At 37.8% G+C, this 18,542-nt stretch overlaps 1 long non-coding RNA gene across 1 annotated transcript; it reads right to left on the reverse strand.

Moving 5' to 3' along the window:
- Positions 1–261: 261 nt before the first annotated feature.
- Positions 262–18,291, reverse strand: LOC125100291 (uncharacterized). The gene is made up of 2 exons (XR_007127493.1): positions 18,000–18,291; positions 262–677 (listed from the first exon to the last, which is right to left on the reverse strand). It is a non-coding gene; the product is annotated as an uncharacterized LOC125100291 (long non-coding RNA).
- Between the last annotated feature and the right edge of the window lie 251 nt (positions 18,292–18,542).

An 18,542-nucleotide genomic window follows, 5' to 3' on the forward strand; every position in this document is an offset into this window, starting at 1 on the left:
AATCCTTGAACAGTTTTTGCCATTTCCTCTAGCTCCATAGGCTTCAAGAATGTCTTTTTACGGTAATGCTTTTAGGGGCTTCTCTGTTCCTTAACTGAAGAATGGCAACCACTTTCCCTCTTTCAATATGAACAATAATTTTCCCAATGAAGAAGCCGTCACCACTGTCAAATCACTATCCTCGGACAGGGAAGATGGTAAAACTTTTCTTCTTCATATCTTTCTTCCCCATCACTCCTACTGCTAACAGGGCTTTCAGACTTTCTCTCTCTCTCTCTCTTTGTTGTTGTTGTTCACTTAATGTTTTTATGTTGGGGTCAGCTGGTGTCTTCTAGAGTTCAGGGGGAACTATAAAGTCTTTTTCAGAAGGCAGTGATGGAAAATTTGAAATGGGCACTCATTTGGGCCCAAGTTCCATCTTGGCTGTTTTTTTTTTTTTTTCTTTTAAATGATTTATTGGTTTGTCAATATTTTGGCTTCTTTTCATGTTGGCCCACTTCAGATAATTACTTTACACCATCACTTACTTGTATCATAATCATAATCATTACATTACGTGTCCTTAGAATAATTTTCTTCCAAAGCTTTAAGGACTTGACTTCAATAACATTCTGTATTGCATCTTTGAAAGCTCTGACAGCAGCCTTTTCATTTTTCATGAAAGCCAGTGAATCCTGCTGCAGACAAAACAGAAGTTGGATTTTTAGATTTTTAGACAGATTAATACCTTGAAGAAGAAAGAACTCAGGCAATAAAGCAAACCTAAAGTTTATTTGGGGTCTTTAGGAATTTGAATTGGTGAGTCAGAGATTCAGAAGGAAAATGAAATGTGCTCCAAGGAGGGAGGAGAGAGAGTTTATAAAGGCAAAACCAAATGCTTGTATAAGTTGTTTTGAAAAAATTATGATGGACATAGGTAAAAATAATTAACACTGATCTAGATAGGCCAGGTTACTATGCTAACTGCTAGGCTGGAGTATGGCAAAATAAATCTCATTCTTAGAATTCCAACAGGAAATATGCTGTTTGTGGTTGGCAGTCTAAAAAGTTCATGTTCTATCCAAGTACGATTGAGCATAAGCCTCACCTGCCCAGGGCCCCCCGGCTCTAATATATGGCCTCTTGACATGTTTTACTTCATTTTAGATGCTTCTGTTCACAATATCAATTCTACTCCCTTTATCTAACAGTCAAATACATAAAATTACTTTTAGTGTCAAAATGGTAACTATTGTTAAAGTAGGAGAAGATTCCAAATATCTTCATTTTCAATACTCCTTCCACTGTATCATAAACTGCTGCTCAAGGATTCCTTTATATTGTCTAATTATTCATGGAGTTAATCACTTAAAAAAGAATAAAGAAAAGAAAGGGGGAGGTAGGGGAGGAGGAGGAAGAGCAGGAAGAGGAAAGATTTCTTACTTTATTGCTTTCCCTCTGTAGTTGACCCTTGAAAAACATGAGTTTGAACTCCAAAGGTCTACTTTCACACAGATTTTTTTTATTAAAAGAGTACAGTATGTAAATGTGTTTTCTCTTCCTTATAACTTCAATAACATTTATTTTCTCTACCTTACTTTACTGTAAGAATACAGTAGAGAATACCTCTAACATACAAAATCTGTGTTAACCAACTGTTCATGTTATTGGTAGGGCTTCTAGTCAACAGTGGGCAACTAGTAGGTAAGTTTTGGGGGAGTCAAGTTGTACATGTATTTTCCACTATGAAGAAGGAGTTGGTGTGCCAACGCTTGTGTTGTCTGAATGTCACCAGTACTAGGATTTCTTGATTTTCCTCAAATATCTAATATGCCTGAAGGTTCTAACCCCAAGTCTATTCTCTCTTTCCGAACGCTTTTGAAAATTCTTTGAATTCATTACTTCAAGCTGTCGGTTGTCACCTCCCACCTCCATGAAGAGAGGTCTCCAGTGTGTATCTGCAGCCCTCTTCTGGCTTTAGCCACTCTTCAGATATCACTTTGGGTGAACAAGCAACACCACAGATGTCAGACAGCAAAAGAAAACAAGAGTTACAAAGTGTCAAAAAAACACATTGAAGTCCAGACATGAGGAAGGAAAATGTTATGGGGGTGGGGAGACTACTGCAATTAGAGAATGCACTGGCCATCTGATCCCTAAGTGTCTTAAAGGTCAGACAGAAAGGACATTTTTAGGCAGGAATAAACAAGACCACAAACAACCAGGTGTGGGGGAATGAACAGGTGGCATGATCAGACAGTTGAGCAAGGAATGTTTTTATGTGTTCCGTAAGCTTTCTCTTTGGTCCTCATTCTTGGGAGGGGCCATAAAAGAAGAGCTGTTTTATGTTCCACTGCCTTGGAGAACCTCAGGAGCAAGCCAGAGATCGGAGGGAAGGAGAAGAGTCCAACTAAATTTTAGTGAAGTCACATGCCTGGGCATTTTGTTCAGGTCCATCAGTGAGAACAAATAGGGCAGTTAATCCTTCATGAGACAAAGAATGGGGATTTAGAATTGCTGTATCTAGACTTATCAAGGGTAATTGAGGGGAACACTGCAAAACTTACATCATACAGAGAAGGGTGGTTCTTTGCATCAAGCTGTTTCCCAGAATGCAAAAAGGTAGGGGGATTTCTTAATCATTGCTGTTTTACAGGAGTACAGAGATCAGTAAACTTGAACACTGCCAAAGCAAAACCAGACTTTTACCTCATGAGGTATTATTTTACCTCATGACAATGTTTCCCCATCATACCTTCCCTGTTCTCATCAGTACAATTGCTGAGAGCTCAGCAGCTCTGTGACCAGAGCCCACTCAGGGCATTTTTTAAAGTGATTGCCCTTGAGCACATAGTACTCTACATTGATGCAGGTAAGGCTGTCATACGTGCTTAGGTAAGTGATGGGCATTTCCTCCTTCTCCACCTTCTTCTTGACAATCATACTGTATCTAGAATAACCCTCAACTTTAGAAGGCTATTACACATCTCCAGGAGAAGATTATATCCGTTAAGAGTCTTCTATCATCAGAAATCTCTCTACCGTACACCATTCATCAAATCCTAATACTGGTCCCTATTTGACTTTTTTCTGGCCCAAATTCCTTATTTCCTAAAATCCCTTTCACTGTGTCTTCAGGACTGCCCCACTGATACCAACTCCCTATGCTGCTCCAACTTCCTCTCAGGGCATTCCCTGTCCATGACCTTGATGACACTACTCTCCCATGGCCTATCAATTGGACACTGTTTTCTCCCCTACCCAGTGTCCCTTTAGCTTCAATCATGCCAAATGGGGTGGGTGAGGAATGAGAGAATTCTGTTGGTATTTATCAGGTTGATATTACATTTATAAATAAATTTATGGATAACTGATGTCTTTTTGGTGTTAAATCCTACATATCTCAAAATATTGAAAGCTGGGGCACCTGGGTGGCTCAGTGGGTTAAGCCTCTGCCTTTGGCTCAGGTCATGATCTCAGGGTCCTGGGATCGAGCCCCTCATCGGGATCTCTGCTCAGCGGGGAGCCTGCTTTCTCCTCTCTCTGTCTCTGCCTGCCTCTCTGCCTACTTGTGATCTGTCAAATAAATAAATAAAATCTTTAAAAAAATATTGAAAGCATTTTCATTTTCTCAAGTCTCCTTTAGGTTTTTGGTTTCTTCAGAAACACTTTAATTTTTCATGTCTAGCTTACTGCTACTTAAGAGTATTTAAAGGTATTTTATGGGGTGCCTGGGTGGCCCAGTTGGTTAAGCATCCAACTCTTGGTTTCAGTTCAGATCTGATCTCAGAATCACGAGACTGAGCTCCAAGTTGGGCTCCACACTCAGCAAGAAGTCCGCTTGAGATTCTCTCTCCCTCTCTTTCTGCCCCTTTGCACCATGTGCATGCTTTCTCTCTCTCTAAAACAAATAAATCTTTAAAAATAAAAAATAAGTAATTATTATTTAATAAATAAATAAAATGATAATAAATAATAATAAATATAATAATAATAAATAATTTTATTTTACTTTGCTGTTTTAAAGGGGATATACTCCTCAACATGTTGTGTAGCAAAATGCTTTTACATGTGAAGATTATTGATTTATATATTAATTTTGTTTATCTTAACCCACAATTCTGTTCTAATTAACTTGGCTAGCTGTGGTCACTAATACTTCAAATAGTAATAGTAGTAATGGTAATAGTGATCATTTTTATACTTTTTTTAAAAAGATTTTATTTTTTTATATGACAGAGATCATAAGTAGGTAGAGAGGCAGGCAGGGAGGGGGAAGTAGGCTCCCTGCTGAGCAGAGAGACTGATGTGGGGGCTCAATCCCAGGACCCTAAGATCATGAACTAAGCTGAAGGCAGAGGCTGTAACCCACTGAGCCACAATCCAGGATCCCCGATCTACTTTTTTTTATTATAGAAGGAATATGCAATTTTTTCCTCCCAAGTTGTTGGATTTTAAGTCACAATAAATATTTTTGTCATGTTAGGTAAATAGTAACTACTAATCATCTGAAAATCAAGAACAGATGTTAAATTATGAGATGCTTTTTCCTCATCTTAGGAGATTTATCATAGGGGACTTATCTTTAGGCATATAATGAATGTTACTACTATACTTCTTAATATCAAATACCCATGTTCTTGGAATAAATTCCACCCTGGTCATGATGTACTGTCTGTGTTATGGGAGAGTTACTTTGCCTTTTCTCTTAGTTGAAATATTTCTTCCTGAGTTGTGTCCATTCTGCAATTCAACTTATTTCTTGAGTTGTTTTTTTTTCATCAACTATTTCATCAATTATTTTTCAGACTCAGTATTTCCAGTGACGATTTCTAATGTCTTATTTTTCTTGCTTAATGTGTCTGTTATCATCCCCTATATTTATTCTGCCTTTTCCTATAAATCTACTTTCACCTGTTAAAATGGTACATTTTTTAAAACATTTTGTTTATTTCTTTGACAGAGAGAGAGAGTACAAGGAGAGAGAGCAGCAGGCAGAGGGAAAGGGAGAACCAGACACCCCGCTGAGCAGGGAGCCCAATTCAGACCTCAATCCCAGGACCCTGAGTTCATGACCTGAGACAAATGAAGACACTTAACCAACTGAGCCACCCAGGTGCCCCCAAAATGGTCTGTTTTATTGTGTTTTTTCACTAATGGTTGCTCTGTGAAAACAGCCTTTAATGTTTTCTCTCTGATTTCATATTTTCCTGGGGAAACTGGCTCCTTAGCCTAGTAATTTGAATCCATGTACAGAGATCAAGTTGCAAGTCCCAGCCTCCAGGTTTGAAGGATAGAAATGGCAGTGCTACTCAGGGCAAAGACCACTGACAATTCTTTTTCCATGGGTAAATCACTATCCCTTGTGTTATGTTGTTACTTACTCCCATCGTCAACTGGGACATCTGAGAATAATTCTGATGTTACCTCACCAGTCCTGGTTAGCCCAGTGCTAGATTTTTTGTTTTGTTTTGTTTTTATTTTCTGCTGTAGGAAACAAATATTGTGGCACTGGCCCACAAAAGGCAGTGATAGGAAGACCAGATCATACTTAAAAACCTCTTCCTCTGGGGCACATGGGTGGCTCAGTCGTTAAGCGTCTGCCTTTGGCTCAGGTCATGTTGCCGGGGCCCTGGGATCAAGTCCCCACATCAGGTTCCCTGCTGGGCAGGAAGCCTCCCTCTCCCTCTCCCACTCCCCCTGCTTGTGTACCCTCTCTTGCTGTGTCTCTCTCTGTCAAAGAAATAAATAAAATCTTTTAAGCAAATAAAATAAAACCTCTTCCTCATTCATATTCATATATGCAATATTTTTCTATATCGCACTCTTGGATGTTATCCCACTCTTGGATTCTACCCATCCACTTGTGTTTCTCACCCTTAGTGTTTCTTATTTTTTATCACAGTTCAACAACCCCATCAGCCTCCTTAAGCCTTTGGTACCATGTCCACAACAGCGATTATACAAGGAAAAATGCAGGTCCGTGCTAGTTCACCATATTTGGAGGAAATAGAAGTCTCAATGCATTTCTACTCAGAATTTTTTTTAAGTCATTAGACTGATGCAAAGTAGTTCAGGGCTGAAAAGCGATTGAGGCAACTTGATAATACTCCTAGCAATTGAGTTTAAGCACCACTAGTATATCTGAAGTAAAAGACTGACTTATTTTAGTTTAATATTTTACCAGGTTTGAGAAGATACCAAGGCCAAGACTGTCCAATCCCAAAATTCCTAGCCACACTGTTAAGAGCTGTAACTGAACTCAGTTCCCCAAGACGTGTCCCAATGACTATCTTTCCCAAGAAACTAAGTGAAGTGTCTATGGGATTAGTTCATATTGGTACTGGTACAGCTGCTGAAATTCTCTGATGAAAGTACTTTTCCTCTCCAAACAGAAGCATCTACTTCCTTGATAACTTAGAGTTTTTTAGAACACTACCTCCCACTTCCTGTTTTGTTTTGTTTTTTTTTAAGATTTTGTTTATTTATTTGACAGACAGAGATCACAAGTAGGCAGAGAGGCAGGCAGAGAGAGAGGGGGAAGCAGGCTCCCCACTGAGCAGAGAGCCAGATGCTGGGCTGGACCCCAGGACCCTGAGATCATAACCTGAGCAGAAGGCAGAGGCTTAACCCACTGAGCCACCCAGGTGACCCCCACTTCCTGTTTTGTAGTTGTTCCACATTCCCTGGAATGTTGAGAATCTGTAACCCTATAGACTCTTAATTTGACTAGAAACGGACTGCTTCCTTTACCACCCTATCAATGAAGAGCATTAAAACTTACATCATTCAGAATTTATAAATCTATAGGTCAGTATACAGGTCCATTCATTTAAGGGGAGAAATAGCCATGTCTAATTTCACCATTACCATCAACTAATTTGTAGTCAGACTAGGGGAAATTCACTGGGAATCTGTGTTTCCCTATGAGTTGGAGTATGATAACTGGGTATTACCAACATATCTCAGCTATAGCCAAATACTGGAAAACTGTGGGTTCTGCTCTCTCCACTAAAATTTAAATGTCCTGTACTCGGTTCTTCCTACAACACTGGTGGTGGGATACGAGACTGTATTTCCTTCTGCTAAGTCAGAGTAGATCTCTTATGATAAATCTCCCATCCAAGAAAATCATCTAATTATTCATGTCCCTCTGTCACCCTCTTCTAACACCAACAATTTCTAGGTCAAACAGAAACCCAAGGAATGATAACTCAACAATAATAATACATAGGCGACTTTTCATACTCCACTTGAGCTTTACTGTGCCTGTCTTCTCTGGCTGCATGTTTGGGTGGGCTCATTCCTCCCCTGTAGTGGTTGTTACTCTTGGTTGCTCACTGTACTCCCTGGGGCACTTTTACAAATGCTGGTACCTTGTCCCACCCCACTCTCTATGTCCTTAACCTCTAGTTAATAGGTCTGGAACATGATTTGGGCACTAGGATTTTAAAAAGCCCCCCCAGATGATTCTAGTATGTGGTCAGAGTGGCTAGTGTCTCATTTAGAAGTTTTCTTCCAGACTGTATCTAATCCCTCTTGTGAGACCAGATGTGGGTTTTCTCCCACAGATCAGGACTGGCTAAATAAATTGGGCTGCACAGTGCAAAAAGAAAATACAGACCCCCTTACCCAAGAATTGTTAAAAATTTCAAGTCTATGACAGAAGAATATTAAATCCAGCTTGGGATCAGTCTGAACTATGCACAGGCATCTTGTCCATTAAGCTAGCCTTGCCTGAGACCCAATGGTAATAGTTAACTCATTTTCTTCTTGTGTGTATTTTTTTTTCTTCTATTATTTTTCTGTCTCCCTACTCAGTCTCCTTAGCCCATTCACTTATTCTTCAGATAGCATTTTCTTTTTCTCACACCTTACCCTGGCTTTGGTAGTAAAGGTGGTATTACTAAGAGCAACCTGAGTCATGGGAGAATCTCCTTTCTCCCCTCCTTGGCCAGTCCTTTTTGAAGTAGGCCCTGTCCTCCTTTCCTTATTTGGTTGTTGCTGGGACATTTTAGTGACTTTCTTTTTTAAAGATTTATTTATTTATTTGACAGAGAGAGAGAGAGAGATCACAAGTAGGCAGAGGGAGGCAGAGAGAGAAGGGGAAGCAGGTTCTCCGCTGAGCAGAGAGCCCGATGCGGGGCTCGATCCCAGGACCCTGGGATCATGACCTGAGCCAAAGGCAGAGGCTTTAACCCACTGAGACACCCAGGTGCCCCAGTAGTTGGTATTCTTAAAACAAATCTCCTTTCATGGGCTAAAGAAAAATGAATAACACAACTTCTGGATACTTAGAAAATATATGTAATTTTGCATGACTTTCTGGACTTGTTTTCCTCCTGCCACACCTGCCCATTTCAATTTCAGCTTCTTCTCTCTCCTAGCATTTCCAAAAACTTTAAGAAGGAACAATACAAGATGCATGTCTAGGAAGAGATTTAAAGATATAGTCTATAATAATCATCACATCCTTCAAGATGAAAACCTTTTTGACTCTTGGGCCAGGACTGCAACAGAATTTCAGGACCCAGAACTCCCTTTCCCTCAGAAAGATGGAGCTGTCAGCACCTTTGACAGGAATCTGCATCTAATACCCAGCTGACCTTGCAGTGTGAAGAGGATTTACCACACACAGGCAGTGGGGAAGGAGTCACGCGATACCGTGACAGAATGCTATGTCAAATAAACTGGGAGAAATGCTGCTCAGTCAGGATCTCAGCGAGACTTTAATCCTCACTAGACCAGAGCTCACGTTTATACGTCAAGCAGATATGAGATCTCTTCTGGGAATTCAGCTGCCAGGGGCAATGAAAAAGGAAAAGAAAGGCCCAGTAATATGAGAGAGGTGATAATCAGGCTAACAGTTAATGGAATTCCACTTGGTCTGTGGCAACCGATACACTAGAATTTGCTGAAATATTTCCTTCCTCTCTTTTTAGCTATGTTCTTCCAATTCTTTAAAGTCTGGCTCAAGTCCAGATGCCTAAATAAATTTTTCCTTGATAGCATCGATTCTATTCTTTTCTTTGCTGAATTTCCCCTTATTGTCAATCCACAATTTAAAAAAATTTATATTTTACTCTATTCTGTTCTGCTGGTAAGTCAATATTTTGTAGATTAGAAAACCAATACGAAATGCTTATGGATGATGGGTGATTTAATATATATGCATGTTTTGTCACAGGAACTAGAAGGACTGATCCTGTGGGCAGCATCATCGGACAAGCCCTGTCTGGGAATTTTGATCCTAATGATGCTGAATGTGATGCTAGAAACCTATTGTACAACTTTCAGTAAAACTGGGTATTACTGCGTATGTTGAAAGGCAGATAATATTCTGAATGAAGCATTATTTAGGCAAATGTAATCCCTGTGACAAAGGAAAAAAAAACTTAGTGCACATAATTTTTTTCTTTTCTTCTCTTTTCTTTCTTGTTTTTTCTTTCTTTCTTTCTTTCTTTCTTCCTTTCTTCCTTTCTTTCTTTCTTCCTTTCATGAGATTTGAAGGTTAGTTTAGCTATACAAAATGTGTGAAAGGCAAAGGGAAAGAAGGAAGCAGAAGTCAGGAACACAGAGCAGCCTGATACTATGTGAAGTAAATGCAAACATTTTCCTCAGCTTCTGTATCAGTACTGTGTTCAAATCTCACAAGCTAGTTTTTCTTCTAAGGCAGTTGACATATGTTTTAAATGTTGATTCAAACAAACATACATTCCATAGGACAGTTTCCTTGGAAAACAAAACAAAACAAAACAAAATACGTATCTTGTGGTAGCAATTTAATATGGATCAAACAAACTGAATAATAAAAATACCTTTACCAACCACAAATCCATTTTCTGGTAAAACCTTGCTCCCTGGGGGAGAATTCAAAATAAGAGAATAATCTAATTATTTCTAATTTTGGCACAATAATAAATTTAGTGGCCTGAGTTCAAATTTTTAAAAGAAAGAATATACCAACTTGGGTCAAAGAAACCATAAGTAAATTCCATTTTTTTTTCTAGAATAATTAGTGTATGTTTTTAATTAGTTCTACCCCTTACATGGATTTAAATATAAGAGGAACACTGGGGCCTGGGTAGCTCAGTAAGTTGAATGTCGGACTCTTGGCTTTGGCTCAGGTCATGATCTCAGGGTAGTAAGATCGAGCCCCCTGTAGGGCTCCATGTTCAGCGTGGAGTCAGCTTGAGCTCCTCTCTCTCGCTCTGGCCCTCCCCACCCCCTATGCATGCTCTCTCTCTCACAAATAAATTTTTAAAAAATTATAGAACATGAATATTACCAGTTAACTTTTCTTACTTTTGTGATTTTATGCAGGTTATAATGGTCTTTTCCTTTAATTCATTCCAAGGGTTCTGGCTTCCAAATACCCCCAGAAGCAAGCATTTATGAATGATTACTTTTCCAAGGAAACATATCTTGTGTAATCCCTCATCTTTTTTGCACCTCCATCCTTAACTTCACGCTCAAGTTCAGTCCAACAAGCCAGTTCTCCTCCACATGCAAGCAAAGGCCTTACTATTTATTACTAATTCTTTACCTGAAAACTACTATTAATTTCTAATGTAATATTTGGGAAATTATCCCAGTCAATTTCTTCACATTTTATCAATTTGTTGAATTTTAATAGTGAAATTTAGTTTTAGCTGCCCTAAACTCCATAGGGCAGATGTAGAGTATGAAGCGCAAGGGATGCCAGAGCCACTGAGAGAACAGTAGAGTAACAAATGAAGGACAACTGCCATCAGCAACTTTTTAAAAATTCAGAAGCTGTGCCTATATAATTGAACTGAGATGGGCCACAGGATTCTGGCATAGAGACCAATGGAAATCACAGTCTCTCAGCTATTGACCTACTTAGAGTACACATTATTAGAACACATAACTTTCTAGGACTAAACTCAGGATACATTTATATTCTCAGACTTTATGTACCCAGAGTCTTTTAGGATGCAAAATGCACCAAATCCTAAGTTTCTTTTTTTTTTTTTTAAAAGATTTTATTTATTTATTTAACAGAGAGAGAGAGAGAGAGAGAGAGAGATCACAAGTAGGCAGAGAGGCAGGCAGAGAGAGAGGGGGGAAGCAGGCTCCCCGCTGAGCAGAGGGCCCGATGCGGGGCTCGATCCCAGGACCCCGGGATCATGACCTGAGCTGAAGGCAGAGGCTTTAACCCACTGAGCCACCCAGGCGCCCCAAATCCTAAGTTTCTATAAGACACTTTGATTCACTCCTATAGTTACTATGATTGCTTTGTTTTGTTTGAATGATTTTCTATTACCTGACTCATCTCTTCTATTACATTAATAGATCCTTGGAAATGAGAAACATATTCCAAAAACTAATATACTCTTACATACTTTAGAAATTGCAAATAAAAATTTATTTTCTAGTCTGTGCCTAGAAAATAAAATAGTGGAAATCATTAATTATTTGTTAATTAATAACTATTAATAAGTGGAAAAATGAGTCTCAGTCTATCATTTCATCATTTTAGAGGTAACAACACTAAATAGTAATTGTCAATGATATCTTCCACTCAAGGAAATGAACTACTTCAACTAAATTGACCGGTTACTTTGGTAATTTGGTAGGAAACTAAATTAAAAATAGTCTTAAAATGATATTAGAAAAAAATTATAAATTTGATTTAAAAGTGTAATGTTAAAAAATTAAAGAAATAATATAACATGGTACTACAGGGTTAATAAGGAAATGGAGTGCTTTGACAATTTTAACAAATTTAAGAAAGTCATTTTTAAAACATGTCTTCTTAAGAGATAGTTAAACTACTGAAAATGCACAGAAAATAAGGAAAATAAAAATGTAAGATAATCAGTGTTCATGTAATTCATAAATTTCAAGGTGTGTAGATCAAAGTATTTTACATGTGTTTAAAACCAAAATAAAGAATAAAATAATGATTCCTCACTGAATATTTCCAATGAAAAAATAAAATAATCATCATTTGGCTTCTTTTTTTCATAACTACTTTCTTAAGCTAAAATATGAAATGCTCATAAGTAAAACAATTCTTTCATAGCAGTCAAGTTAATTCTGAATATTAGATAAACTCATGGAAAGAGTATTAAATGTATTCCAAATACCTTTTAGAATAATATGAATTAATAAAGCAAAATGTTATAAAATTTAACATTGACATTCTAGAATTATCTTCAACCAAAAAATAATCTTTTTTTAAATGTCAATTTTAAAATATGTCACTATTATGCAGATTTAAGGGCATTTAATAAAAATTATTTTTTATCAGCACTCTACTCATTCTGAGTATAAAACTGTAATAATTTGGGTTCTGACCCTTTAAGCTGAGCCTGTGGTATAAACCCAAGACTCAAAATTCTAAGCTAAGAAGATGTACACTCAACAGGCATGTTATACACACAACTGTATAAATAAAAAAGTAATTTTATTTAAGGAAAATATGGCTTCGGGGCACCTGGGTGGCTCAGTGGGTTAAAGCCTCAACCTTTGGCTCAGGTCATGATTCTGGGGTCCTGGGATTGAGCCCTGCATCAGGCTCTCTGCTCGGCAGGGAGCCTGCTTCCTCCTCTCTCTCTCTCTGCCTGCCTCTCTGCCTACTTGTGATCTCTGTCAAATAAATAAATAAAATCTTAAAAAAGAAAAAGAAGAAAGAAAAAAATGGCTTCAATAACTTCAATGACTTCATATCAAAGTGATTATCAGAAAATATTTGTTGCATATGTTTTGATTTAAAATGTTCTTCCAGGGACGCCTGGGTGGCTCAGTTGGTTAAGCAGCTGCCTTCGGCTCAGGTCATGATCCCAGCGTCCTGGGATCGAGTCCCACATCGGGCTCCTTGCTTGGCGGGGAGCCTGCTTCTCCCTCTGCCTCTGCCTGCCACTCTGTCTGCCTGTGCTCACTCTCGCTTCTCTCTCTATGACAAATAAATAAATAAAATCTTAAAAAAAAAAAATAAAAAAAATAAAATGTTCTTCCAGGCGTGACTGGGTGGCTCAGTAGGTTAAACATCTGCCTGTGGCTCAGGTCATGAACCCAGGGTCTTGGGATCTAGCCCTGTCAGATAAGTAAAATAAAAGTCTTTAAAATTTTTTTTTCTTCTGGAATTTACTTGATTCTTCCCCAGTGAGTTGTCCTTAAGGCTACCTATATAATATGTTTACTTATACTGGCTTACCAGAAGGAGTGGAGAGAAGGTAAGAATTTACATGTTTCATGACCCAAATCTCCAAAAGTCTTTGAAATGTTGCTCTAGGGAGACATAACCATTTTTGTTTTTGTGGTAAAATGGAAGCATGTGCTGCTTTCCTTCACACAGAGCAAATGAATCCATGCTCTTTATTTTCTTTTCCTAAGATATTAAAAATGACTCTCAAAAACTCTCCACCAGTTACTTGTAACACACAAAATAATTCCACAGCTGTCTTAGGATCAACTCATAATTTCACTCTCTGTTAGGATTAAGGATCTGTTATTTAGAATGTTAATTTAAAAGTATGCACAGCAAAGAACCTATGGAGGTTCTAACAAAAAGTCACATAAATAAATAAATAAGGTGAAAAGCTGAAAGCAACCTAAGCGTCCACTGATGGATGAATGGAAAACAAAATGTGGTATACACAACTATGAATACTAAATTTCAAAAAGGAAGGAAATTCTGACATATGCTGTAAGATGGATGACCCTTGAAGATATTATACTAAGTGAAATAAACCAGTTTCAAGAAGACAAATACTGTTATGATTCTATTTATATGACATTTGTATATACATTTATATATATATTTATATATTCCATTTATATTTATGTATTTATATATACGAGAGTATTTGAAACCAGAGACAGAGAGTAGGGTGGTCATTGCCAGGGGCTGGAGGAAGGGAAGGTAAGGAGTTATTGTTTAATGGGTAGAGTTTCAGTTTTGCAAGATGTAAGGACTTTTATGGATGGATGATGACGATAGCAGCCTAACAATGTTAACGTACTTAATGGCACTGAAGTGCACACTTAACAATGGCTAAAATGGTACATTTTATGTGGTATGTATTTTACTAATTTTTTTTTCATTCAAGGAGCACCAAAAACAAAGACATAATAATGGTATTTAGCTCATGAATGGATTTAAGACTGATCTTTGGAGTCAAATAGGGTTGAGTTTGAATCTGTTTCACTACTTACTGACTATATCCTTGGCCTCTCTGGCCTTCAGTGGGAAGGAAATGTGTGTGTGTGTGTGTGTGTGTGTGTGTGTGTGTGTACTCATTCATTCATTACTGGGTTGTTCTGATATATACATGAGAAAACATTCAACCATTTCTCTTGCCAGGTAAATATGTACAAGGGTAAACTCATTGTAATGTGGCCTATTAGCTGACAAGGGAACAAGATTCACCATATGCAGACCATTCTTGCTTTGAGTCAATTCAGCTCAATCATTTCCAGCCAAGATGAATAACTGTGGCTGCAACACAGATGCTGTGCTTAAGTGGTTTTCACTTTATTTACCTCAACAATGGACTATTTACCTATCTCTATCTACCTACCTATGTCTACCTCTTTGAATTAAGTAAGAAACCTGTGCTTAACTCCTAAGGATGAAAAGAGAGAGTCCCATTATTCTTGAGCTAAAGCTAGATTAAATCAATGCCAGATTTGCTCAGTGATATGTAAGTTTTATACCTATACATATATAACTATAAAAATATGTTTGTTATTGAAATCTGTGCAAGAGGGAGAAATAAAGCCTTTATTATAGTGAGTCATGAACTCTAGGACTCTTAAGAAATCTTTTCACAGGAAAAAAAATAAATATATTGTGACATTTTAGGAATACAATAAGTAAATACATGAGATTATCAGATGGACAGAATCTAACAAGGGGCTTCCCCAGCAGAAAGCTCAATAAATGTTTCTTTCCTTCTACCCTTTCTCTTCAGTGTACACAGTATATTAAACAGGAAGAAGAATAAAACTCAGAAAAGGAAATAAGAATATGAAATTGATGAGGCACCTGAATAAAAATAGGGAATACAGAACATCTCAGAAAGCCTGGCTAAAACTCTGTGACTCAATATGTTAAGATCAGGAGACTCAGGGTGCCTGGGTGGCTCAGTGGGTTGAGCCTCTGCCTTTGGCTCAGGTCATGATCTCAGGGTCCTGGGATCGAGCCCCACATCAGGCTCTCTGCTTCCCCCCCCACCCCTCCCCGCCTCTCTCCCCTACTTGTGATCTCTGCCTGTTAAATAAATAAAAAAACTCTTAAAAAAAAAAAAAAGATCAGGAAACTCCTCCCATGGTGAGAGCCTTCTGAGGAAACCATTGGTTATTTGCTAATCTATGTTACATAACCAGGAGAATGTTATCTGAACTATACATTATATCTAATCTACTTAATTCTCACAATTTGAATATTTTAGTTGCAAGACATTCTGACTAAAATATTATCAATACTATATGACATTATTGCCACATGTCTCTTCTCTGGAGCTAAAACTGCCTTGCAGACAGAAACTGCCTGTTATTCTCTCCATACACTGTCAGAGAAGAGATCAACGGCCAAAGGAAGGGCCAAGAATGGGGTGGGTGAGAGACTCCCAAGCTACAAAATCCAAAGAGGCACTTCCTTTGGGAATTCTGGCAAGTCCAACTCTTCTTGACTTGTGTGTCTGAGGTGCCTCACACTAATTCTAGCCATGAAAAAGGTGTGGAGAGAAAAGCATGTCCATATGAGGTGACACCAAAAAGAGGAACCAAAATATGAAAATATAACACCATCTACTTCAATTGAGTGTTTTAACATTAACAGGCCACCTGCCAAACATCTACTCACCCATTCAACTGTAAATCAAGATGGTTTCCAGGAATTCCAACTCACCTGAGATTTTGGTCCTAGACATTTTAACCTATCTAGCCTACTGAGTTAAAGAAATTAAAACTAAGTAAGGAAGTTATAAGTGGGAATACCAACTTTCTAATCTCATGAAACTAGCTATGCATGAAACATTGCAAACACTCACTGGAGGTATCTGAATTCTGACCCTGGGACTTTTGTTTTCATACAACTGCACGGTTTCAACTTGCAATCATATGTGACCATGTCTGATGGTGGATGACACCGAAAGCAGAGCCCAGGGATAAAAGAGACCAGAATACTAATGGTGAATCTGGCAATATACTGTGTGTAACCTTTAGTAAAATCTCCTATTCTCTGGGAATCAGCTTCTTCTCTAATTAAAGGGTTGAGAAAATAATCTCTGAGGTTTATTCTGACTTAAAAGTTCTTTGAAATCTTGGCCATTCCATGTGATTTCAGTCATGTGACTGACACAATCACTTTTCCTCAAATTCTTCAGGGAAAGCACTATTTTTCCTGTCCTTACCCAAGATGTAATGGTTAGGGTTACCTATAGGCCTTCCAAAGGCATGGCCATGATAATACTTCAGAGCCCTAGTAATTTAAATTCAAATATGCATCATTCCTACAATAATCTTTAGAAAAGCAAGCCATCAGCGTTCTAGTACTTCATCCTGTTTTATGAAACCTGTCTCCATATGATAAAACTTGCAAAGAAAAAGATAGTTTGCATTGATTATTACATAATTTACCCACTCTTCATTTATAATATCTGACTGGAAATAATTGGAATCAACAGCAAAGACTGTTAAGTGAATAAAGCAAAGTGCTATCTCTTTCATAAGAGCTTTCCCAAACATGAAGCCTGATTTTAAAAGTGTGTCATTTCGGCACCAAATTGGCATGTCCCTACAGCGATCATAAATTCTCCTTAAATTGGGAAGATGGCTTACTACAAGTGAAAAACAAATATCTAGTTAGCCAACTTTCCACATTAGGCCACCTCGATTCTATGGTTTTAGCTGATTCACTGACCCATTAAGAAGCATTTATTACAGCCAATAAAACAAACTGTCTTCATGTAGAAATGTCTTTAAGCTTCATGGTCTTCAGTAAAGTATCAAATTTTCAGGACATTTTAAGAGTTTTTAAGAGGGCAAAATATGGCAAAACAGAGATAGCATATCTACCTAATATGAACATCTGACATTAAATAATCTTGCTGGATACAGAATGCTAAGAGATAAGATTAGGTACAGACACACTCACTGTTCCAAAGTCTTATGAAGGTTCATTCATGTCTAGATAATGGCTTGGACACTCAGCTCAATAAATGACATGACTCCTCTATGGCCCACTGTTGTAGATAACCTAGTTTAGAGTTTTCAATAAAGTATGTAGAAGGTTCTAACACAGGGGTAGGCAAACTCTGGTCTGTAGACCAAACCCAGCCCAGTGCCTATTCTTGTAAATAAAGTTTTATTGGAACATGCCCATTTGTTTGCTGTTGCCTGTGGCTGCTTTCCTATGGCTATGGCAGGACTCAGTAGTTGCAACAGAGACTACATAGCCTGAAAAGTTGAAAATATGTACTATCTGGTTCTTTACAAAAAGTTTGCCAACTTGATGTAAACATTAATTCATGCTACCATAGTTGTAGTCCCTGCAAATTGCAAAAGAGTTATTTGAACTGTTACAGTTTTGTAAAGGTCCCCCTTAAGCCAATAGAAATGCTGTATTTCTCTTCTCTCATTCACTTACTTTGCTTTTAAAATTTGAATCCTGTGCATTTCAACTACACATGTGATGACTATGAACTTAATAGAAACAGAAAGGATCCTTTAAATAAGTAACATATATATGCTTTCATTTGTTGCTCGGTACCCAACTAAGTAAACTGAGAGATTTAAAAACCTAAACCTACAGGAACTTGAATTTACATTTTTAGATCACGCTCAGGTACACTTTCAGAATGTCAATAAATGGATGGAATAAATCCCCTCTTTAGAAGACTACAGATAGTTAGATAGGTTTCAAAGACTTACAAACCTAACACGATGATGAAATTATAGCATTAGAATCACATACACTGTCTCTTAATCAACAGTTTATCCCTTTAACATTCCCTGTTGGTGACATTAAATTATGTGCTTTGAATTACCTGTACATTCTCAGAGACATTTCTCTTCATCAAACTTCCCTCTTGACAAAAGTCCCCCCAACCTGAGTGTCCTTGAGTGACCTGTGGGGAAATGAAGAATGCTCTTTGTAATGACACCAATGTTATTCTCCATTAGCACACACGAAGATAAGCACTGCTTTAGTGATACTTTCTAGACTTACTCTACCCAACTAGAAAGACTGAAAATAAACTCTAAATCTAGAGGGAAAGTACCATTTCTTTTTCCTCTAGCCAGGTAAGGATAGGCTGACACAGTGAAGCATGTATGTTGGCTGGAAAATTTAAGAGTATGCCAAAAAGTTTGGCAAACAATATATAAATGTTGGAAGTGGTATTTTTAAAAAACAAAATGAATGCAAAAATACATGGGAAACAAAATATAACAATTTTCAACCAAGGCAAGCTCACTCACGGTACCTTATAGAGCCATACTAGACCCTGAGCCAAAACAAAAATCAGTAATCTCAATCCCACTTTGAATTAATTTTTTTTGTGTGTGTGTGTGTGTCCTTTTAAATTTTG

This window comes from Lutra lutra, chromosome 5 (genome assembly GCF_902655055.1).
Source record: "Lutra lutra chromosome 5, mLutLut1.2, whole genome shotgun sequence".
Classification (NCBI taxonomy): Eukaryota; Metazoa; Chordata; class Mammalia; order Carnivora; family Mustelidae; genus Lutra; species Lutra lutra.